At 36.0% G+C, this 26,799-nt stretch overlaps 1 pseudogene; it reads left to right on the forward strand.

The window, feature by feature from the left end:
- The first annotated feature begins 3,962 nt into the window (after positions 1–3,962).
- The window catches only part of LOC114892052, an 80,753-nt pseudogene continuing 57,916 nt past the window's right edge, over positions 3,963–26,799 (forward strand).

Consider the following 26,799-nt stretch of genomic DNA (forward strand, 5'->3'; position numbering starts at 1 on the left):
TATCCTGGGTCACAAATCAAGCATTGGTAAATTTAAGAAAATTGAAACCATATCAAATATCTTTTCTGACCACAGTGCTGTAAGACTAGATATCAATTACAGGAAAAAAAAAAAAAAAACTATAGAAAATACAAACACATGGAGGCTAAACAATATACTACTAAATAACCAAGAGATCACTGTAGAAATCAAAGAGGAAATCAAAAAATACCTAGAAACAAATGACAGTGAAAACACAATGACCCACAACCTACTGGATGCAGCAAAAGCAGTTCTAACAAGGAAGTTTATAGCAATACAATCCTACTTCAAGAAACAAGAAAAATCTCAAATAAAAACCTAAGCTTCCACCTAAAGCAATTAGAGAAAGAAGAACAAAAAAACCCCAAAGTTAGCAGAAGGAAAGTAATCATAAAGATCAGATCAGAATAAAATGAAAAAGAAAGGAAGGAAACGATAGCAAAGATCAATACAACTAAAAACTTGTTCTTTGAGAAGATAAACAAAACTGATAAACCATTAGCCAGACTGATCAAGAAAAAAAGAGAAAAGAATCAAATCAATAGAATTAGAAATGAAAGTAACAACTAACATTGCAGAAATACAAAGGATCATAAGAGATTACTACAAGCAACTATATGTCAATAAAATAGAAAACCTGGAAAAAATGGACAAATTCTTAGAAAAGCACAAACTTCTGAGACTGAACCAGGAAGAAACAGAAAATATAAACAGACCAATCACAAGCACTGAAATTGAAACTGTGATTAAAAATCTTCCAACAAACAAAAGCTCAGGACCAGATGTCTTCACAGGTGAATTCTATCAAATATTAAGAGGAGAGCTAACACCTGTCCTTCTCAAATTCTTCAAAAATATAACAGAGGGAGAAACACTCCCAGACTCATTCTAAGTGGCCACCATCACCCTTATACCAAAAGCAGACAAAGATGTCACAAAGAAAGAAAACTACAGGCCAATATCACTGATGAACATAGATGCAAGAATCCTCAACAGAATACTAGCAAACAGAATCCACCAGCACAATAAATCATCATACACCATGATCAAGTGGGGTTTATCCCAAGAATGCAAGGATTCTTCAATATATGCAAATAAATCAATGTGATACACCATATTAACAAACTGAAGAATAAAAATCATATGATCATCTCAACAGATGCTTAAAAAGCTTTTGATAAAATTCAACACCCATATGTCATAAAAACTCTCCATAGAGGGAACTTACCTCAACATAATAAAGGCCATAAATGACAAACACACAGCCAACATCGTTCTCAATGGTGAAAAACTGAAACCATTTCCACTAAGATCAGGAACAAGACAAGGTTGCCCACTCTCACCACTCTTATTCAACATAGTTTTGGAAGTTTTAGCCATAGCAATGACAAATCAAAAAGAAATAAAAGGAATTCAAGTCAGAAAAGAAGTGAAACTGGTACTGTTTGCAGATGACATGATACTATACATAGAGAATACTAAAGATGCTACCAGAAAACTACTAGAGTTAATCAATGAATTTTGTAAAGTAACAGGATACAAAATTAAAGCACAGAAATCTCTTGCATTCCTATACACTAATGATGAAAAATCTGAAAGAGAAATTAAGGAAACACTCCCATTTACCACTGCAACAAAAAGAATAAAATACCTCGGAATAAACCTACCTAAGGTTTATTCATACAAAAGACCTGTATACAGAAAACTATAACACACTTAAGAAAGAAATTAAAGATGATACAAACAAATGGAGAGATATACCACGTTCTTGGACTGGAAGCATCAACACTGTGAAAATGACTATACTACCCAAGGCAAGCTACATATTCAATGGAATCCCTATCAAACTACCAATGGCATTTTTCATAGAACTAGAACAAAAAAATTCACAACTTGTATGGAAACACAAAAGACCTGAATGGTTAAAGCAATATTGAGAAAGAAAAACGGAGGTGGTGGAAGCAGGCTCCCTGAATTCAGACTATAATACAAAGCTACAGTAATCAAGACAGTATGGTACTGGCACAAAAACAGAAAAAATATAGATCAATGGAACAGAATAGAAAGCCTAGTGATAAGCCCATGCACATATGGTCACATTATCTTTGATAAAGGAGGCAAGAGTATACAGTGGAAAAAAGACAACCACTTTAATAAGTGGTGCTGGGAAAATTGGACAGCTACAGGTAAAAGAATGAAATTAGAACACTCCCTAACACCATACACAATAATAAATGCAAAATGGATTAAAGACCTAAATGTAAGGCCAGACCCTATAAAACTCTTAGAGGAAACCATAGGCAGAACATGCTATGACATAAATTACAGCAAGATCTTTTTTGACCCACCTCCTAGAGAAAGGGAATTAAAAACAAAAATAAACAAATGGGACCTAATGAAACTTAAAAGCTTTTGCACAGCAAAGGAAACCATAAATAAGACCAAAAGACAACCCTCAGAATGGGAGTAAATATTTGCAAATGAAACAACTGACAAAGGATTAATCTCCAAAATATACAAGCAGCTCATGCAGCTCAATATCAAAAAAACAAACAAACAAATACAAAAATGGGCAGAAGACCTAAATCGACATTTCTCCAAAGAAGATAACATATTGCCAAAAAATACATGAAAGGATGCTCAACATCACTAATCATTAGAGAAATGCAAATCAAAACTACAATTGGGTATCACCTCACACCAGTCAGAATGACTACCATCAAAAAGTCTATAAAGAATAAATACTGGAGAGGGTGTGGATAAAAGGGAACCCTCTTGCACTGTTGGTGGGAATGTAAATTGATACAGCCACTATGGAGAACAGTATGGAGGTTCCTTAGAAAACTAAAAATAGGATGACCATATGACCTAGGAATCCCACTACTGGGCATATACCCAGAGAAACCATAATTCAAAAAGAGTCATACCATAATGTTCATTGCTTCACTATTTACAATAGCCAGGACATGGAAGCAACCTAAGTGTCCACTGACAGGTGAATGGATAAAGAAGATGTGGCACATATATTCAATGGAATATTACTCATCCATAAAAAGAAATGAAATTGAGTTATTTGTAGTGACGTGGATGGACCTAGAGTCTGTCATACAGAGTGAAGTAAGTCAGAAAGAGAACAAAAAATCTAAAATCTAAAGTCTAAAAAAAAAAAGGTTGTGATGAACCTAGGGGTAGGACAGGAATAAAGACACAGATGTAGAGAATGGACTTGAGGACACTGGGAGGGGGAAGGGTAAGCTGGAACAAAGTGAGAGAGTGGCATGGACATATATACACTAACGAATGTGAAATAGATAGCTAGTGGGAAGCAGCCATAGCACAGGGAGATCAGCTCAGTGCTTTGTGACCAACTAGAGGGGTGTGATAGGGAGGGTAGGATGGAGATGGAAGAGGGAGCAGATATGGGGATATATGCATAAGTATAGCTGATTCACTTTGTTATAAAGCAGAAACTAACACACCATTGTAAAGCAATTATACTCCAATAAAGATGTTAAAAAATAAAATAAAAATAAAAAATATATAAATAAGTAAAGGGAACTTTAGTAATAAAGGATTATGGAAGAAAATAAGACATACGATTGGGAGTAGTAAGTATAGAAATCTGAATGTAGACATTTATAAGCTACCAGTCTATAGTATTTTGTTACGGCAGCATCAAAGGATAAAGACAGAAAACTGGTGTCAAGAAGTGGGTGTGCTGCTGCAGCAAATACCGGATAATGTGGAAGCTGCTTTGGAACTGGGTAGAGGTAGAGGCTGAGAGACTTTGGAGATACATGCAAGGAAAAACGTACATCGCCATGAACAGACTTTAAAGACAATTCTGGTGAGAGCCCAGAAGGAAAAGTGGAGAGCTTAGAGAGAGCTTCCATCTTCTGAAAGAATACCTGAGGAATTGTGGTCAGAATGTTGGTAGGAATATGGACCGTAAAGGCCATTCTGATGAGGTCTCAGATGGAAATGAGAACCATGTTACTGGACTACAGAGGAAAAAGCATATTTATTATAAAGTGGCAAAGAACTTGGCTAAACTGTATTCATGGTCTACTATGCTGTGGAAGATTAATCTTGTGAGTGATGAAATGGGATACTTGGCGGAGGAAATATCTAAGAACAATGTTGAAGGTGTGGATTGTTTTCTCTTGAAAACTTATAGTGACATTCAGGAACGGAGAAATGACTTAAAGACATACTTGTTAATCAAAAGGTGAGCAGATAGCTTCCCTGGTGGCACAGGGGTTGAGAGTCCACCTGCCGATGCAGGGAACATGGGTTCATGCCCCGGTCTGGGAGGATCCCACATGCCGCAGAGCGGCTGGGCCTGTGAGCCATGGCCACTGAGCCTGCGCGTCCAGAGCCTGTGCTCCGCAACGGGAGAGGCCACAGCAGTGACGGACCCGTGTACCACACACACACAAAAAAAAAAGGTGAGGAGAACTTAACAATTTGGAAAATTCTCAGCCTATCCATGTTGCAAAAAATGAGAAAGCACGTGAAGAAGAGCACACTAAGGGTATGGCCAAGTGACCATTTGATAAGGAGATTAATTTGGGTGTGAAGCATGGATTTAATGAAGCACTTCAGCAGGAAAAGAGCCAGTTTTTACTGAATGGGAAAGAGAGACAGGAAGATCTCTGATCTTAGATTTTGCAGGCTGGAACCATGGAGCTATTTGGCTGTGAATGTGCACCATCCTTCAACACAAGGGAAGAAGGACCCCAAAGGTGATTCAGAGTTCATCAGGGCTTCCTCTTCAGTTTCAAAATCTTTGCACAGCAGGAAAAAAAAAAAAAATCTATGGATCTATGGAACATGTGAAGATATTTGTAATTCATATATCTTAAAAAAGTTAATATCCAAAATACACAAAGAACTCATACAACTCAACTGCAGAAAAGAAAAAATAATCAACCCAATTAAAAAATGAGCAGAGGAACTGAATAGACATTTTTTTTTAAAAATCCAAAAAACAAAACAAAACAAAACCCAAATGACCAACAAGTACATGAAAAGTTGTTCAACATCACTAAGAATCAGAGAAATGCAAAATTAAATGCAAATCACAATTAGATGTCACCTCATACCTGTTAGAATGGCTTTCATCAAAAAGGCAAGAAGAGATAAGTGTTGGGGAAGATGTGGAGAAATGGGAATCCTTGTGGCCTCTTTTTTTCAGAATATAAATGGTACAGCCACTATAGAAACAGTATGGAGGCTCCTCAGAAATTTAAAAATACAACTACTGTATCCAGCAATCCCACTGCTGGGTATATATCCAAAGGAAATGAAAATAGGATCTGGATGAAAGAGCTGCTTCCCAAGTTCACTGTAGCATTATTCACAATAGCCAAGATACAGAAATAACCTAAATGTCCATCAAGGAATGAATGGATAAAGAAGATGTGGTATATCTATACACAACGGAATATTATGCAGCCTTGAGAAGAAAGAAAATCCTGTCATTAGTGACAACGTGGATGAAGTTTGAGGGCATTATGCTAAATGAAGTAAGTCAGAAAGAGAAAGACAAATACTGTGTGATATCACTTATATGTGGAATTTTAAAAAGCTAACCCACAGAAATAGAGAATAGAGTGGTGGTTACAAGGGACTAATGGTTGGATGAAATGGGGAGATGCTGGTAAAAGGTACAAACGTTCAGTTGTAAGATAAATAAATTCTGGGGATCTAATGTACAGCATGGTGATTATATTTAATAATGCATCACTATATACTAATCCTCAAGGTAATGGTTTTAGGAGGTGGAGCCTTTGAGAAGTGATTAGGTCATGAGGGCAGAGCCCTCCTGAATGGGATTAGTGTCCTTGTAAAAGAGATCTCAGAGAGATTCTTTGCCTTTTCTGATATATGAGGACGTAAGGAGAAGTCTGTGACATGGAAGAGAACAATCCAACCTCACTGGCAACCTGATCTCAGACTTCCAGCTTCTAGAGCTGTGAGAATTAAATTTCTATTGCTTATTAGCTACCCAGTCTGTGGCATTTGTTATATAGCAGCCTAAAAGGACTAAGACGATGACTAATTTTCTTCTTTGTTTGCTTGTTTCAAATAGGATGGTGGTGATTAGTGGGAAGGCTTTAACACAGTATCTAGAGGCTGTGGATGATTTTTTTTTCTCTTCTTTATACTTCCTTAGATGAGAGAGAATAATATTTCATATGCTGTATGTTAAGAGTCAAGGTAGAACAATGGGGTGAAAATACAGAAGAAAGAGAAAATCACTATGGCAGCAAAGTCCAATTTGTTGGATAGAATTGAATGGAATAGTATGATAATAATACAAAGCACATAATATTATTTCCTTTACAGAGAAGATAAAATTGAAGCTAAAATGTGAAGTAATAATTCTAATTAAGGTAACATTCTAGCAAGTAACCCTAGGTCTGTCTGATTCCAAAGACCATTCTTTTTTTGTTTTAATTCCCCACTGCAGCATTCTATCTCAGCATATTCTTTTTTTAATAAATTTCTTTATTTATTTTTAACTGCATTGGGTCTTTGTTGCTGTGTGCGGGCTTTCTTTAGTTGTGGCAAGCAAGGGTTACTCTTTGTTGCGGTGCGCAGGCTTCTCATTGTGGTGGCTTCTCTTGTTGCCAAGCATGGGCTCTAGGCGTAGGCTCAGTAGTTGTGGCTCACAGGCTTAGTTGCTCCACGGCATGTGGGATCTTCCCGGACCAGGGCTCAAACCCATGTCCCCTGCACTGGCAGGCGGATTCTTAACCACTGCACCAGCAGGGAAGCCCCATCTCAGCATATTCTGTACACCACTTAAAAAAGAAAAGGGTATATGGGAAGTAAACAACAATTAAAGTAAATAAAATACTTTTGCTGATGTAAAAGCTGCAAGGATTTCCAAGAAATTATGAATGGCCACTATTATGCTCTGACATAAATGTGTTTGTCCATAGTACCTGATGTCAAATTTTTCAATGTGATAGCTAAATTCTATGAAAATAAAATAAAGTGAATGTACCTGGACTGACACTAAAAATAAACTAATGCATATATATAACTATCTGGATTCTAACAATTTACTATATACTGATAACCACTTAGGACTGTGCAAGTACATTTTATTTAGGAAAACAACTATTGGAATAGAAAGTAATCAGTATCTCTAACGCTGTGTATTTCAGCATCTCTACTGCTGTATTTGCAACTGTTCTCTAGTCATCTAGGTAGGGCTTGTTAATTAGAAGGTGTTAAGACAGATACCGCCACTCAATGTCTCATTTATGAATAAATGAGGACACAACCACTTAACAAAGAAATATCATACCCTATTATACACAATATGTTGTCTCTAAAGATGAATACAACATGACCTTCCAGATTCAGAGCCTTGTGTTCTTGTGAGTTTATTATACTGATTTTATGAAGCTGTTCTGATGTTCAAATAGCACAAGGGGTTAGTGTAATCTATGCTTAAGAACATATGCTTATGATGCTGAGGCAGATAATATGGGGAAATGAAGTGGATTTAGTTTAAGAAGCAATATGAATTATTAGGAAAAATAGTTAATTGGACAGCAGATTATTGACTGAATGTGCCAGGCATTACTATTATACTTTCAATTAATGGATGTAATAAGATAATAAAAAACCACCATTGCCTAGTCACTGATATTTCAAGCTTGATGTGACATTTAGTGTTTTATGTTAATTTCTGAATTATCAAATCTTGACAAAAAATTAAAACTTAAAATTGTTACAGTATAAGTCAAACAAAATGCATATTTTATACTTGTTACATGTACATTGTTAGTATTTGTTGGCTTACCCATTTGGGGTGTCAGCTGTTGATCATCAATGCTGTCAGTAAATAGGTGACTACCATGATGGACCCCTAAACATGGAAACAGTGCTCACATCAAAGCTATATCAGGACATGACAAATGTACCTTGGAAATATTGTGGGTTCTCTTCCAGACAATCACAATAAAACAAATATTGCAATAAAGCAAGTCACACGAATGTTTTTGCTTCCCAGTGCATGTGAAAGTTATGTTTACAGTATACTATAGTCTATTAAGTATGCCATGACATTATTTCTTAAAAAATAATGTACGTAGCTTAATTAAAAAATCTTTACGGCTAAAAAATGCTATCATCTGAGCCCTCAGCAAGTCCTAGTAGTAACACCAAAGATCACTGATCACAAATTACATAACCAATATGATAATAATGAAAACCTTTGAAATACCATGAGAATTATCAAAATGTGACACAGAGACACAAAGTTAACCAGTGTTAATGAAAAATGGCACTGACTGACTTGCTGGGAACAGGGTTGCCACAAGCCTTCAACTTGTAAAAAATGCAATATCTGCAAAGTGCAATAAAATGAGGTACCTATACATATAAACTAGATTAAATTAAGTATCTGTAGAGGTAAGTTGTTATAGGTTGAACTGTGTCTTCCAAAAAGATATGTTGAAGTCCTAAGCCCCAGTACCTGTGAGTGCAGCTTTATTTGGAAATAGGACCTTTTCAGATGTAAACAAGATAAGATGAAGTTTTGGACTGGGTAATAATCCAGTATGTCTGACATCTTTAAAAGGAGAGAGGGACAACATCACATAACAAAGGAGTCAGAGATTTTCAGTGATGTACGTATAAGCCAAGGAACAACAAGGATTGCTAGCAACACCAGAAGTTAAGAGAAAAGCATGAAACTGATCCTTCCCTAGAGTCTTCAGAGAGAGAATAGCCCTCCTGACAACTTGATGTCAAACTCCTAGCTTCCAAAACTGTGAGAATAAAGTTCATTTTAAGCCACCTGAATTTGTGGTATTTAATTTAATACCATACATTTTATTTAATACCACCTTAGTTTATGGTATTTTATTATGGCAGAGCTAGGAAATTAGCACATCTATCTCTGATCCAGAACACTTCATGGGTACATTTGGGATAAAAGTAATAAAGGTAAATATTAATAACCCAATATGGTGAAAGACTGAATGCCTTCCCATTAAAATTACTGGCAAGACATGGAAGTCTGTACTTACTGCTTTTCATCAGCATTGCACTATAGGCTCTGGCTAGTACAGTAACGCAAGAAAAATAAACAACAGCATCCATATTATTGGAAAGGAAGAGGTAGAATGGTCTTTATTTGCAAAGGACAAGACTTTCTATATGCAAAAAATAATGAGTTCTACAGAAACTAATAAGCAAGTTTAGCAAGTCTATAGGACATAAGATCAACATACAAAAATCCATCATATCTGTATACACTAATTGTCAACAACTGAAAATCAAAATTTAAAAAATCACAATACCATTAACTATATCATCAAAACCATAAAATTCTTAGGGAAAAATATGATGAAGATGTGAACAGCCTTTACAATAAAAGTGACAAACACTGCTGTGAGAAGTTGAAATTCGAAATAAATGAAGAAATATACTATGTTTATGTGTAAGAAGATTCAATATTTATATCAATATTCTCAATTTGATCTATAGATTTACCTCTAATCGAATTTTCAATTGACTTTGTTTAGAAATTGACAAAATTATACTAAAATTTATATGGAAATGCAAAGGACACAAATAGCAAACAACTTTGGAAAAAAACACATTTGAGATATGAACTATCTCTGTTTCAAGTGTTATTATAGCTACATTAATCAAAACCATATGCTACTTATGTAGAAAAACCAAACAGATTGCCAAAAGGGGGTAGAGTCCAGAATAGACCCATATATATAAGGAGAACTGATTTTCAACAAAGGTGCAAAGGTAGTTCAGTGTAAAAAAAAAGTGCAGTATCTTCAACAGTTGGTGCTGAAACATTTGAATATTCATATTAAAAAATAGAACATGGATCCATAACTGACACAATATTCAAAAATTAACTCAAAATGCACTACACAGCTAAAGATAAAAGCTAAAAGTACAATATTTCTAGAAGAAAACATAGTAGAAAACTTTCATGACCTTGGGTGATACATGTGTATATGCATGTATCTTAGGTATGGAAATAACAGAACAAGCCCTAAAAGAACAAATTGCTAATTTGGACTTCATTAAATTAAAAACTTCTCTTCAAAAGACCTTCTTAAGAGAATGGAAAAACAAGCCATAGATTTGGAAAAAATATTTGCATAGCAAAAACCTAAGACTCACATAAATTAATAAGAAAACAAAACAAAAAAATCTATGCCCCCCCCAAATGGCCACAAGATAGACACACTGAAATAGTAGATATGCAAATGGCACAAAAACACATGCCAAGATAAGTAGCATCAATAATTTTTAAGGAAATACAAATTAAAATCATGATTAGTGGGCTTCCCTGGTGGCGCAGTGGTTGAGAGTCCGCCTGCCAATGCAGGGGACGCGGGTTCATGCCCCGGTTTGGGAGGATCCCATGTGCCGTGGAGCGGCTAGGCCCATGAGCCATGGCCGCTGAGCCTGCACGTCCAGAGCCTGTGCTTCACAACGGGGGAGGCCACAACAGTGAGAGGCTCGCGTACCGCACAAAAAGAAAAAAATCATGATTAGTGATAACCACATACATATCAGAATGATTAAAATTATAAAGTTGTATCCTGGCACTGAGGCCGGGGAGACCAGGAGAGGCAGGTGGAAGGAGCCAGCTGGGAGGAATGGGAGAGGAGTGGAGGGTGTTTGCCTCACCCACTCGGGCCTGGGGAGCCTGCTGCGCTCCCAGGCTGGTGCCCTGCCCTCCAAGGCACCCCCCTTCCCAGGCCACATTGGTCCTGGGGGTATAGGAAGGAGGCTGAGGGGAGTTCAGCTGAGGTAGGTGGGAGGGGCCTTCTGAAAGGAGCGGGAGAGAAGTGGAGGGTGATTGTCCCACCCACTCAAGCCCAGAAAGAGTGCTGGCCTGCCAGGTGAGGTCCCCCACCCTCTGAGACCAGTGGTGGGGGGCATGCCTGGGCCCCATCTGTTCCTTGAGCCTAAGCTCCACCCCTGACAGCCCACAGGGCCTATTCCAGCCTTGCGGGTCCTAAGCACAGGCCCAGCCCACCACCCAAACCTTTCTCTTGCTTAGGCCCCACCTTGCACAGCCAAGGCCTCCCCCCCACCTATTTTGTTTTTTTTTTCTCTTTACACCCCTCCTCTTTTTTACTATTGTGGTACTATTGTACCTTCTGGTTGTTGATTCATCTATATTTTTATTTTTATATTCTTCCTAACATATCTGTTAGTTTCCTAGTATAATTTTAGTTTTTGCTTTGCTATTGTTCTCTCTCTCTCTTTTTTTTTTTTTTTTTGCCAATCCATATGGCTTGCAGTATCTTGGCTCATGAGCTGGGGGATGGGCCAAAGCTCCTGTGGTGGGAGCTCTGTGTCAGAACCACTGGACTAACAGAGAACCTCAGACTCCAGGGAACATTCATCGGAGTGAGGTGTCACAGAGGTCCTCATCTCAGCACCAAGATGCAGCTCTATCCAACAGCCTACAAAATCCAGTGTTGGAAGCCTCAGGCCAAACAACCAGTAAGACAGGAATACAATCCCACAAAAAAAAAAAAAAAAAAGAGACAGCAAAAAAATATGTCACAGATGAAGGAGCAAGGTAGAAACCTACAAGACCAAATAAATGAAGAGGAAATAGGCAATCTACCTGAAAAAGAATTCAGAGTAATGATAGTAAAGATGATCCAGAATCTTGGGAATAGAATGGAGGAACTGTGAGAAAATACAAGAAATGTTTAACAAAGATCTAGAAGAACTAAAGAACAAACAAACAGAGATGAACAACAAAATAACTGAAATGAAAAATACACTAGAAGGAATCAATAACAGAATAAATGAGGCAGAAGAACAAATAAGTGAGCTGGAAGACAAAATGGTGGAAACAACTGCTAAGGAGATGAATGAAAAAAAAAAGAATGAAATGAATTGAAGACAATATCAGAGACTTCTGGGACAACACTAAATGCACCAACATTCGAATTATAGTGGTCCTAGAAGGAGAAGAGAAAAAGAAAGGGATGAGAAAATATTTGAAGAATTTATAGTCGAAAACTTCCCTAACATGGGAAAGGAATTAGTCACACAAATCCAGGAAGTACAGAGTCCCATAAAGGATAAACCATAGGAAAAACACACCAAGACACATACTAATAAAACTAACAAAAATTAAATCAAAAAAAAAATATTAAAAGCAGCAAGGGAAAAAAGAAACATACAAAGGAATCCTCATAAGGTTATCAGCTGATTTTTCAGCAGTAACTCTGCAGGCCAGACGGGAGTGGCAGGATATGCTTAAAGTGATGAAAGAGAAAAACCTACACCAAAATTAGTCTACCCAGCAAGGCTCTAATTCAGATTCGACAGAGAAATTAAAAGCTTTTCAGACAAACAAAAGCTAAGAGAATTCAGCACCACCAAACAAGCTTTATAACAAATGCTAAAGAAACTTCTCTAGGTCGGAAACACAAGAGAAGAAAAAGACTCACAAAAACAAACCTAAAACAATTAAGAGGCTTCCCTGGTGGCGCAGTGGTTGGGAGTCTGCCTGCCGATGCAGGGGACACGGGTTTGTGCCCCGGTCCGGGAAGATCCCACATACCGCGGAGCGGCTGGGCCCGTGAGCCATGGCCGCTGAGCCTGTGTGTCCGGAGCCTGTGCTCCGCAATGGGAGAGGCCACAATAGTGAGAGGCCCACGTACCACAAAAAATAAAAATAAAAAAATAAAAAACAATTAAGAAAATGGTAATAGGAACATACATATCGATAATAACCTTGAATGTAAATGGAATAAATACCCCAACCAAAAGACACAAATTGGCTGAATGGATACAAAAACAAGATCCATATATATGCTGCTTACAAGAGACCCACTTCAGACCTAGGGACATATACAGATTGAAAGTGAAGGCATGGATAAAGATATTCCATGCAAATGGAAATCAAAAGAAAGCTGAAGTAGCAATACTTGTATTGGATAAAACAGATTTTAAAATAAAAACTGTTACAAGAGATAGGGAGGGACACTACATAACGATCAAGCGATCAATCCAAGAAGAAGATATAACAATTATAAATGTTTATGCACCCAACATAGGAGCACCTCAATACATAAGGCAAATGCTAACAAACATGACAAGAGAAATCAACAGTAACACAATAATAGGGGAATTTAACATGCCACTTACACCAATGGACAGATCATCCAAACAGAAAATAAATAAGGAAACACAAGCTTTAAATGACACAATAGACCAGATAGATTTAATTTATATTTATAGAACATTCCAATGAAAAGTGGCAAAATACACTTTCTTCTCAAGTGCACACAGAACATTCTCCAGGATAGATCACATCTTGGGTCACAAATCAAGCCTCAGAAAATTCAAGAAAATCGAAATCATATCAAGCATCTTTTCTGACAACAACGCTATGAGATTGGAAATCAATTACAGGAAAAAAAAACTGTAAAAAACACAAATACATGGAGGCTAAACAGTGCTCTACTAAATAAAAAAGAGATCACTGAAGAAATCAGAGAAGAAATTTAAAAATACATAGAAACAAATGACAATGAAAAGACGATGACTCAAAATCTATGGGATGCAGCAAAAGCAGTTCTAAGAGGGAAGGTTATAACAATTTAATCACACCTCAAGAAACAAGAAAAATCTCAAATAAATAATCTAACATTACACTTAAAACAACTAGGGAAAGAAGAACAAAGAAAACCCAAAGTTGGTAGAAGGAAATAAATCATAAAGATCACAGCAGAAATAAATGAAATAGAAATGAAGAAAACAATAGCAAAGATCAATAAAACTAAGAGCTGGTTCTTTGAGAAGATAAAAAAATTGATAAACTCTTAGCCAGACTCATCAAGAAAAAAGGGAGAGAATGCAAATAAATAAAATTAGAAACTAAAAAGGAGAAATGACAACTGAACCGCAGAAATACAAAGGATTACAAGAGACTACTACAAACAACTACATGCCAATAAAATGGACAACCATGAAGAAATGGACAATTTATTAGAAAGGTACAATTTTCCAAGACTGAACCAGAAAGAATTAGAAAATGTACACAGACATATCACAGGTAATGAAATTGAAACCGTAATTGAAAATCTTCTGACAAACAAAAGTTCAGGACCAGATGGCTTCACAGAAGAATTCTATCAAACATTTAGAGAAGAGCTAACATCGATCCTTCTTAAACTCTTACAAAAAATTGCAGGGCTTCCCTGGTGGTGCAGTGGTTGGGAGTCCGCCTGCCGATGCAGGGGACATGGGTTTGTGCCCCGGTCCGGGAGGATTCCACATGCTGCGGAGCAGCTGGGCCCTTGAGCCATGGCCACTGAGCCTGTGCGTCCAGAGCCTGTGTTCTGCAGTGGGAGAGGCCACAACAGTGAGAGGCCTGCGTACCGCAAAAAAAAAAAAAAAAAATTGCAGAGAGAGAAACACTCCCAAATTCATTCTATGAAGCCACCATCACCCTGATACCAAAACCAGAAAAAGATATCACAAAACAAGAAGATTATACACCAGTATCGCTGATGAACATAGATGAAAAAATCCTGAACAAAATATTAGCAAACAGAATCCAGCCCTACTGAAAGGATCATAAACCATGATCAAGTGGGACTTATCCCAGGTATGCAAGGATTCTTCAATATATACAAATCAATCAATGTGATACACCACATTAACAAATTAAGAAATAAAAATGATATGATCATCTCAATAGATGTAGAAAAAGGTTCTGACAAAATTCAACACCCATTTATGATAAAAAAAACTCTCCAGAAAATGGGCATAGAGGGAACCTACCTCAACTTAATAAAGGCCATATATGACAAACTCATAGCAAGCATCATACTCAATGGTGAAAAACTGAAAGCATTTCCACTAAGATCAGGAGCAAGACAAGGATGTCCACTCTTTACATTCTTATTCAACATAGTTTTGGAAGTCCTAGCCATGTCAATCAGAGAAGAAAAATAAATAAAAGGAATACAAATTGGAAAAGAAATAAAACTGTCATTGTTTGTGGATGGCATGATACTATACATAGAAAATCCTAAAGATGCTACCAGAAAACTACTAGAACTAATCAGTGAATTGGTTAAGGTTGCAGGATGCAAAATTAATGCACAGAAATCTCTGGCATTCCTATACACCAACAATGAAAAATCAGAAAGAGAAATTAAGGAAGCAATCCCATTAACCATCACAACAAAAAGAATAAAATGACTAGAAATAAACCTGCCTAAGGAGGCAAAAAACATGTATGCAAAAAACTATAAAACATTGATGAAAGAAATCTAAGATGACATAAACAGATGGAGAAATATACCATGTTCTTGGATTGGAAGAATAAATATTGTGAAAATGACTATACTACCCAAAGCAATCTGCAGATTCAATGCAATCCCTATCAAACTACCAATGGCATTCTTCACAGAATTAGAACAAAAAATTTTACAGTTCATATGGAAACCCAAAAGACCCCAAATAGCTAAAGCAATCTTCAGAAGGAAAAAGAGTTGGTGGAATCAGGTTCCCCGACTTCAAACTATAACTCAAAGCTACAGTAATCAAGACAGTATGGTACCAGCATGAAAACAGATATATAGATCAATGGTACAGGATAGAATGCTCAGAGATAAACCCACTCACATATGGTCACCTAATTTAAGACAAAGGAGGCAAGAACATACAATGGAGAAAAGACAGCCTCTTCAATTAACGGTGCTGGGAAAACTGGACAACTACATGTAAAAGAATGAAATTACAACACTACCTAACACCATACACAAAAATAAACTCCAAATGGATTAAAGACCTAAATGTAATACCAGACATTATAAAAATTTTAGAGGAAAATGTAGGAAAAACACTCTTTGACATAAACCACAGCAAGATCTTTTTTGACCCACCTCCTAGAGTAACGGAGATAAAAACAAAAATAAACAAATGGGACTTAATTAAAGTTAAAAGCTTCTGCACAGCAAAGGAAACCATAAACAAGACAAAAAGACAACCCTCAGAATGGGAGAAAATATCTGCAAATGAAACAACAGACAAAGCATTAATCTCCAAAATATACAAACAGCTCATGGATCTCAATATCAAAAAAACAAAGAATCCAATTAAAAAATGCTCAGAAGACCTAAATAGACATTTCAACAAGGCAGACATACAGATGGTCTAGAGGCAAATGAAAAGATGCTCAACATCACTAATCATTAGAGAAATGCAAATCAAAACTACAATATGAGGTATCACCTCACACCAGTCAGAATGGCCATTATCAAAAAATCTAGAAACTATAAATGCTGGAAAGGGTGTGTTGAAAAGGGAACCCTCTTGCACTGTTGGTGGGAATGTAAATTGATACAGCCACTATGGAAAACAGTATAGAGGTTCCTTAAAAAACTAAAAATAGAACTACCATATGACCCAGCAATCCCACTCCTGAGCATATACTCTGAGAAAACCATAATTCAAAAAGAGACATGTACCACAATGTTCATTGCAGTACTATTTACAATAGCCAGGATGTGGAACCAACCTAAAAGTCTATCGTCAGATGAATGGATAAAGAAGATGCTGCACATATATACAATGGAATATTACTCAGCCATAAAAATAAATGAAGTTGTGTTGTTTGTAGTGAGGTGGATGGACCTACAGTCTGTCACACAGAGTGAATTAAGTCAGAAAGAGAAAAACAAATACCATATGCTAATGCATATATATGCAATTAAAAAAAATGGTACTGATAAACCTAGTTGCAGGACAGGAATAAAGATTTAGACATAGGGAATGGACTTGAGGACATGGGGTGGGAGGGGGAAGCTGGGGTGAAGTGAGAGAAACATCGACATATATACACTACCAAACATAAAATAGATAGCTAGTGGGATGCAGCCACATAGCACAGGGAGATCAGCTCGGTGCTTTGTGACCACCTAGAGGGGTGGGATAGGGAGGGTGGGAGGGAAGCTCAAGAGGGAGGGGATATGGGGACATATTTAGGCATATGGCTGATTCACTTTGCTGTACAACAGAAACTAACACAGTATTGTGAAGCAATTATACTCCAATAAAGATCTATTTTAAAAAAAAAAGAAAAGAGATGGTGCCCAGGAAAAAATTAATGTCAATTAAATATTATTTTATACTCAAAAAATAAAATTAAAAAAAATAAAGTTGTATCTTGGCATGTATTAGTGAGGATGTGGAGAAACAGGAAATCTCATACACTGCTGTTGAGACAGTGAAATGGTAAAAGCATTTTGGAAAATATTTTGATAGTTTATGAAGTGAAACATACTTCTATGATTCAGACATTCCACTCCTAGGCATTAATCCAAGAGAAATGAAAGCATACATCTAAACAGAGACTTGTAAACAAATGTTTATAGAATTTTATTTGTAATAGCCAAAAACCAGAAAAAATGATCAAACAAACAAATGTTCCTGAAAAGATAGATATAACACAGTTTGTGTATTCATTTATCTACACAATGGAGTACAATTTAGCACTAAAAATGAATAAACAGCATGGATGAATCACAGAATAATTATGCTGAGTGAAATAAACTAGACCCTCTCCTCCACCAAACAACCAAACTATTGTAGGATTCAATTTATATAAAATTTATACAAGTCATAAAATGCATACTAACAGAAATCTGGCCATTGTTTGCCTGGGTCAGAATGGAGGGATTACAAAGAGGCTTATAGACATTTTTTTATGTTCATTATCTTGATTTTGATAATGGTTTCATGGATGTCTAAAAACGTCAGAACATTATCAAATTGTAAAATTTAAGTATTTGCAGTTTATAGTATGTTGATTATACTTCAATAAAGCTATTATTAACAAACAAGAACAAACATGTGCTTTTGCTAGATCAGCATATGGATATTTTAATAAATGCAAAAGCAAAATATGAACTTCAGTACAAGAACACTATTCCAGGAAACCTTGTATTTTGGGATGTTACCGCGTGTCCTGGGGAAAAACTGTATGGAAATACTTCATTGAACAATGTTGAATGTTATATGTGTGTATGTTTTTTTAATGTGGGCCTGAATATTTAGTACTCTCCTTCGCATTGTGATTCTCTGAGGACTGTATAGATTGCAATAATTTTCCTAACCTTTTGATCATGGATCACTTTTCTTGCCACTATTATTATCATTTCCCCAAAGACTGTTCCAAGGAGCGCAGTTTAGAAGACACCAGTATAACTGTTAATGCTAGCGTATCTAAAGAAAACTGGGTTTACTAATAAGTAGTTGACCACATGGAGCTCGAACAATAGGAAACTTTAAAGATGTTTTTTAGGTGTCAGCTTTTCCACAATGCTGATGAGGATAAATGATGCTAGGACCTGAGAATGTATGCTCTATTTGACAGTGACAGGAGACAAGCACTCCTCTATGGCATTTTCCACTGATTAATTCAATTAATTTTCTTGTTTTGAGTCCATTAAGAATCATTAAGATAATAATTTGGCTTTATCATAATGGATTTTATGACACACAAAACATGCTGATTAATCAACATGTATATCCTGATCTTCTCGTGTTATTTTTTCCCACTAAAATCTGAAGGATTGACATTTGAGTTAGGCCTACATCTTTCTTGTGAGTGATGTCCGTCACTCTCCTAAGACCAATCAACCTATGGTCTGTACAAAAAAATAAATTTTGTCTTGCATCTAAACACTCAGTACCAGACCACGAATCTACTTGACCTCATTGACTAACGACTTTTTCTGAGACCCTGCTGATTTCACCTGGGAGTTCTCTCTTTTAACTAATGTTTTTATCTAACACCTTTATGACTTCAATTATCTGAGACTAATTATTATAGGATCTTGCAATGCAATGTAAGGATTAGAAGTCAAATTGCATTTGAGGCCAGTGAACTCACTTCTGTGCCACAGCTATACTGTGCAATTCTAATTCCCAAGGCTCGCACATAGTTTGTAATGCTGTACTGAAATTCATCTTTATGGATTACTTGAAAAACTCTTCCAAGGAAAAAACAAGCAAAAATATTGGTATATTATATTATGTTTGAGAGTCAATTCATCACAGAAGTTATTTTTCTAGACAACAGTGTTTCTGCATTTTGCCTAGTTCTATTATAGTCATCTCTTCTCAGAGAGAGCCCTTTCTGCATTCATTTGGATTTCTAGCAGTAGTTACAGCACAAATAAAATACAGTTTGCAGGCTCTCTCATAATTAATGTATACCAAGCTCAGTGATAACCTAGAACTTCAATTATATGCTTTATCTTTAGAACTGACTTTTCTGAAGACTAAACTTGGTTATTAAGATGCAGGAAATGTATCTTGTCATTCAGCTCTCCAACTGAATGAGTACATTTAATGGTATTGTTTTAAAATAATATTAAATGAAATTATATCAATATATTTATTTCACTTCCCCTTGTGCATTTGTGTTTGCTATTTTTGACATATACTTACTTTTTATTACCAATTACATACCACATATTGTATTTAATGTTAGAAATAAAGGTATTAATTATATATCACCTTTGTACTGAGGGAGCTCAAAGGCAAATGAAAGAACAAGGTATGTAAGCAAGGAATTATATGTACACCATACACTCCCATAATAAAAATATAAATATGGTATTTGGGGTGATAGCTCTAAAATGTCTTTGTTTACTTTGCCACTACTATCAGTAGAACAAGTCTTTTATAAATTAAAAGCTTGATATTAATGGAGACAGACAAGTTCAGTATTTAGTTAGGTAATTTTTTACACATAGCAGTAGCAGTTTTTAATAAGCTACACATATTGTGTAGTTGCCATTTATAATAGTAGCTAAATACCAATAACTATCTGTATATTTATGCTAAAGGAAAATAATGCTTTTCATTGTGAGAAAGAAGTGCAATGTACCAGTAATTTAAATTACTATAGTGTATATTTCATTTGTAAGAAGAATATGAGGTTTAAATGAGAAAAAATGATACATAAAATTACACCTTGCTATTTGGGTGTATTTCTTCGTGTGAGAATAATTTACAATTTTTCTTCATGATTGTTGGTTGAGAAAATATTCAGAATCTTGGTGTGCATTAATCCTTTTCTAATGTACCCTGTATTTGTCTAGATCTACAGCACTTTCATCTAAACATCAGTGACAGCCTTGGGATCCCGGAGTATGAAGTGACTCAGCAGACCAGCTTGCACAATATTTCTTCATTTCATGCCTTTATCTCTGGTGACCAAGTTCATGATGCAGCTCATTGAAACTGTTAAGGGGATACTTGTTATTCCCCAAACACACACTACAGGGGCTGTGCAGTAAGGAGACTGATTGGATAAAACAAAAACCATTCACCTGCATCACAGCATCTCTCACAAAGTTGCAAACTGCATTAATTCTTCTACAGCCTAGGCAATAGTTGTTTTTGAGAATTTTTTCTCCGCTTAAGTTGAATATCTTCCTTTAAAAATTAAATGAGCAGAAGTACATCCTGATATTTCATTGCTAATATGGGCTACATTTTCACCCAAGTATCATTTTGGAAAATTCTCCTAAGAGTTATTGTGCAAGAACTCTGATTCTGTGCCTAAGAGGATTTGTATTAGGCAAAATAATACAACTAGAGGTGTGATTTTCCTTTTCAATTTGTAGAAAATTACACTAACTTTACTGTGAAATAATACTCAAAAAGAAGTTCAACTTAGTTTCTCTATAATCTCTTATTGCCAAATCAGAATTGATCAGTCTCTGAGTCACACATTTTAGAATGTTAGACATATAGAAAGATCTAAAAAATATTTATTCAAATTTGAATTCAAGGATAAAACTGTGCCTCATTCTCCACAGGTGCCTCTAATTCTAGTATTTGATTACTTTTCTGTTTACTATAATTTTTGAAAATAATCTAAAACTTTTCTGCTTTTTTTAGCACCCTGAATATTTTCTCAATTTAAGTATTGCAAATATCCTAAACATATACAAATATTAAAAATTCACAGCCTCAGAATTTTGCTGTTGCTTACAATGTTTAGATACTTGGATTTTCAACTCAAATAACATACTATTTACACTCACAGACAGACACATACACATGTATTGAATTATTATGAGCAGTTCATAATAGAAACAGTATTCTCTAAATCTGACTGGAAATATTAGCTGGTTTGATAGCTTGAATAAATTTTTCTTAACACTATAGAACAAGGAGTATTCACATGAAACAAATGAGCATTATGACTTCTCTGCATCACATTTAAAATGTAATATAATATATCACGCATTTCTCCTGCCATGAAATAATAGAAGAAAAATGACATTGGTGAAACTGACCTGAACAACATTTGTTTTCGGAAATGTATACTTGTGCGAGCAGCTGAAGCCCTGGTAGCTGTTTGTGCATTTGATGTATAAAGCATTTCATAAGCAAGAAAGCATTCACAAGGTCAGAAATGAAACACATCTGAAACTCTGTTAACATTCAACAAAATGTACTGCAGATATTCTGGAATCTTTTTTTTTTTTTTTCTGTCACTATGGATCAGATGCCATGCAACCTACATAGAAAATGATGTCATAAATTCCGTTTCTGCAAGAATATACTTTGCAATATGAAAAGAATGAACTGTTACCAGTTCAGATGCAGAATCTCACTCGATTGCGTCTTCTCAGATGACTGAAATCTTTAAATCTAACAGAAATCATTTATAAAAATTTAAGCATGTCTGTGAAGGTGAATGTACAAGTTAAAAATATGTGAAGAAGATTTAGTTTCAATCAAACTGCTTTATGAAAGACAAGTATTTCCTTCTAAATTCAGGAAAAAAACCAAAAAAAATCAAACCATTATCGAGTGATACAAATTAATGGACACTGGACCATTATTTTTTTCCTCCTGATCAGACCTTTTGTTATTGTTATGCTAAGTATAGCATAACCCCACTCTAATTTCATAGCACATAAATTAGTATATCGTGACATCAAAATAATTTGGCTATCAAGAAAGAGAGACCTAAGGAAATAAAAAATAAAGAGTAGTAAAAGGGGAAATGTTTAATTTTATTTTGATAAATCCTTTATAGTGACAATAAATTTTACACACACACACACACACACACACACACACACACATACACCCCTACATACATGCAGATAGCATATCCCTTTACACTTAAAAATGAATAATATAGGTTGTATTTCAGGTGAATGGAAATTTTTAAAAATAACTACAATTTTTAAAATGACTACAATTTATTTTTACAATAAGATAATTTTCAAAAGAATAATTCTTCACATTTCTTAAACTTAATTTTACTTTTCCAGAAGTTAACCAACTTTCCTCATATTTAATTAGACTCGTTTTTTAAATTGTGATATCATTTTTAGCAATATCATGCAAATTATATTATCTTGTCATGATACCTGTATCATGTCAACTTTTCTCCACATTCTACCTGATCAGTGGCATCAGATCATGTACTCAATTAACTGACCTCTTTCCTATTCATAAACCCATTCTTATCTAATCTCTCTTCTGCACTAAAGCTATCTTCCAGAATCCAATATCTATATAGTAACTCATTTAATATTCACAACAATCCTTGTTTCCATCTTACAAATGATAATTATGAGATGAGAATCATAAGCTCGTTATGAGACATTAACTCACTCCCTCAGCGATATACAGTAAGTAGTAATTTGTTGAGCTAAACTTGAGTTAGGGGAGTCTGGATCTAAAAGCTCTGTCCTTCATATTGTAAATATTATCACTAAAGATGTCAGTGTCAGCATGTCCTGTAGCCACTTTGATCTACATAAATGTTCATGAGCACCCATTATGTCTGATGAGTGCATTTAAATGCCCATTGATCTAGGTGACAGCCTACAAATTTAGTACCAAATTTGGGACCTTCTAATCGTAGGACCACAGTGAACATCTTTGAATCTCAGCATTCTAACTGGTGAAATAAGCATAAAAACAGCTAATTTGTTAAACCTACTACTTTGTACTGACATCAAATGACATCTAAAAGCAAATATATTTTTAAATATCCTTTAAAATTTTCTCAAATTTAAAATTGTACTAGTAGTAGTAGTAGTAGTACAACCAAAGAAGACTTTATAGACCAGATACACATTAACCTATAGATTCAATAAAGATATAATAAGCAGGGAAAAGGCAATGCATTTAAAAGGAATAGGCAGAGAAAACCCTGCAGAAAGGTATACATAGAGCACTGTTTCTCATCACCTAACCCTATCCTCATCACCTAACCCTATTGCTATTATCACCACTCTACCCATAAGACAATTGAAATAAACAAATCTAATTTTGAAAATTTAAAGATGATAAATAGTAACATAATTTCACAAAGGGATTTCAGATGTCTTGCTTGACTGTTCTCCAAAGGCAGGGGGAAATAACTTTTTTCTTTCCTCTCAACTATATTCTACACTAGGGGTTCTCAGAATCATCCTGTTGAAGAAGCACCTGTGAGCACGTTAGGATGCCGTGGATCCTACCTTGACCTACTGAATCAAAACCTCTGGGTATGAGTTCAAGTTAGCTACCTTAACAAGCTCTCTAGGCAATTCTTATACATACTAATGTTTGAAAATGACTGCTCAACACACAGACCAACACCAAAGAAACCATGCTTTTCAAGCGGTAGGATAAGAAGTATGTCAATAGTGTTTATGCAGCTCTCCAGCCAGATTTGTGCGTGAAGATCCAAAGTGGGAGAGAGCAGAGAGAGTCACATTTAATCAACAAATATTCAAAGGCCTGCTCTAGACTTGGACCTGGGCTGAGTAATGAGGTCACAAAAGTGAATGAAGCATAAGCCCTGCCTTTGCATAACTCAAGTAATTAACTGTAATAATGTCAGTTCCCAAATCAAGGCACCTTACCAAACCCAGAGGGATTAAAATAAATCCCAAGAAGGTGATATTTGAGTTTCATCTTGACAAGCATGCCAGCTTTAGGAGATAATCTGTTGAGCAATGTTTGATTGGAAAGGCAACCCAAGCAGAGGTAACATGTTCAAAGCCATGGAACCATGAGGAAGTTTAGCTAATTTGAAAAACTACCAGTAATAGTTCCGTAGCCAAAAATGAAATAGCAGATGCGGAAGTTGTGAGATAGGAATTGGAGGTGTGGACTCAGCTCAGAATAGTGCTGCATTGTTTATCATTCTATGAAACTGGACTTGATTTGATGTAGCTTATGACTGCCACTGAGAAACTTCAAGAAAGGTGGCAACATGTTAAGATTCTAGTTTCAGGAGCAGAATGTGGGATGAATTAGAGGGCAAAAATTGAATGCAAAGTGTCCAATTAAGATGATATTGAAACAGACAAGGGGAATGAAAACACAGTCCTCAACTAGGAGAGTAGTGGTAAGAAAGAAAAAAGTATAGTTTCCAGAGATATTTAGTCATGTCATGAATACAATTTATAAAAGAAGAGAAGGTATATTCTTGAGAGGAAATACAATTAGCTTGGAGCATGCTAAGCTTTACATTGCTTGGGAATTAGTAAATCCAAGAGTTTTTTTAATTCAGAGGAAAATTTTGGGTCAGAAATCTCAATTTGAGAGCCTTTAGCAAATAGATGATAGCTGATCACATAGAAATTGAAGAGACCTCTCAGAGAAATTGACCACCAGGGGTAAGAAAAAAAAAAAACAAACTAAGAGAGACAGACTAGGGAAGAAAAAAATGAAGGAAGAGAGTGAAAATGAATGAGGGATGGTTTGAGATTGGTGATGGGTAGTTAAGTTTAGAAAGAGTACATAAAGTTTAAAAAAGGTATGAACCAAAAACTGCACTGCCTTTGACAATATAAAGACCACTGAAGAATCAGGCAAAAACTCAGTTCATCAGAAGCTGAACAAATATTTCAAAAGGTTGAGGAATAAAAGGAAATCATGTGGCTGTATAGAAAGGCATAATTTAGAAATGGCATGGATTTGTTTTATTTTTTTTCTTCTGAGGGAATGGTTTTTAAAGTCTAGTTTTTAAAAGATGGGAGAGTTTTAAATAGGTTTATTGCATGTCAAAAGGAGCTAGCAGAAGGGAAAAATGTTTAGTTTCCAGAAAGAGAAAACAATTAAAGATATAAGGCAAACCATAATCCATCAAAGCATCAAGTTTTGATTTTTTATGACAAGTAGGTCCCCAAAGCAAAACAGTCCAAAGCAATTTGTCAAGGCACTCATTGATCCCAAGCTGCCTTTATTTTAACATAGGGCAAATTCTTATGTTCAGAATATCTCCTCTGGCCCTACTGGCTTTTCGAGTCCTATTGCTTACTCTGATTCACCTCAGTGATTTGACCTCCACTCTCTTGTAATTTCTTTCATAGCCTCCTCTCTGTTATTGTCATCATATCCAGTTTTCAGAACTCTTTAATTCACTAACTCCCTGACAATCTCAAATGCCCTCTTCAGCTGAAATAGACTGAGCCCTGTACTGAACCGTCTACAAAGGTCAGAATTAGGATACTGGTAGTGATGTAGCAACTGTATCTCAACATGGGTAGAGGCATTCGCTTTTGGCAGAAAATGAGAGGATTTTTGTTTGTTTTTATTTCAATTAGCCGTGAAAATGGGGAATAAGAATGAATGTGGACAAACTGAGAGACAGTGAATTCCCACTCAATGCTTTTGTTCTTGAGATTGGGAAACACATTTGCTGCTAAATGTAATTGGAATTGAGGAGAGAAAGATGCTGAAATAAAGAAATAAAGGAGAGAAATGGCTCTAGTCAAAGATGGAGAGAATGATCACCAAGTGCACAGATTGCCTTACTAACGTTGTGGTGGAACTATCTTCAATTTTATTTGCCACTGTTTTGAAAGGGCTCTATATTATGGCTGTTGATGTTGAGGAGACCAATGGTAGTTATATTAGGTTCCTAAGGTTGCCATGACAAAGAGTACTTTATTGTCTCAGAGTTCTGGAGCCTATAAGTCTGAAATCAAAATGTCAGAGGGCCATGCTTCCTCAGAAGGCTCTGGGGAAGATTATACCCCATGTCTTTCTCTTAGTTCCTGGTATTGCTGGCAATCTCCAGAATTTCCTTGTCATGTGTAAGCATCACTTTATTCTCTGCCTTCCTCATCACATGACGTTTTCCCCGTATGTCTTCACATCATCTTTCCTCTGTGTATATCTGTCGGTGTCTTTTTTTTCTCTTTTTAATAAGGAAACCTGCCATATTGGATTATAGCCCACTCTAGGACTTCATCTTTTTTTTTCTTTTTTTTTTTTTTGCGGTACGTGGGCCTCTCACTGTGGTGGCCTCTCCCGTTGCGGAGCACAGGCTCCGGACACACAGGCTCAGCGGCCATGGCTCACGGGCCTCCCGGACTGGGGCACGAACCCGTGTCCCCTGCATCGGCAGGCGGACTCTCAACCACTGCGCCACCAGGGAAGCCCTAGGACTTCATCTTTAATGATTATGTCTGTAGAGACCCCATTTTCAAATAACATTCACAGCCCTAGGACTTCAACATATCTTCTCAGGGGACACCACTCAACCTATAGCAGCTGTAATGATTGAGCCAAAACTGTGCAGGGTGGTGGCAGGGAGGGTACAGACAAATGTTCAGAAAAAAGACAATGGCAGAAGAATATCCAAAGACACCTAATAAGGAAGAAATGTGTGCTGAGTGAAGAAGAAAGGACACTAATAGAATGTTACTAGATAAGAGAAAAAAGAATTGCACAATGTAGAAAGAGTTGTCT

This window comes from Monodon monoceros, unplaced genomic scaffold, assembly GCF_005190385.1.
Source record: "Monodon monoceros isolate NGI ecotype Baffin Bay Population unplaced genomic scaffold, NGI_Narwhal_1 Super_Scaffold_12, whole genome shotgun sequence".
In the NCBI taxonomy this organism is placed as follows: Eukaryota; Metazoa; Chordata; class Mammalia; order Artiodactyla; family Monodontidae; genus Monodon; species Monodon monoceros.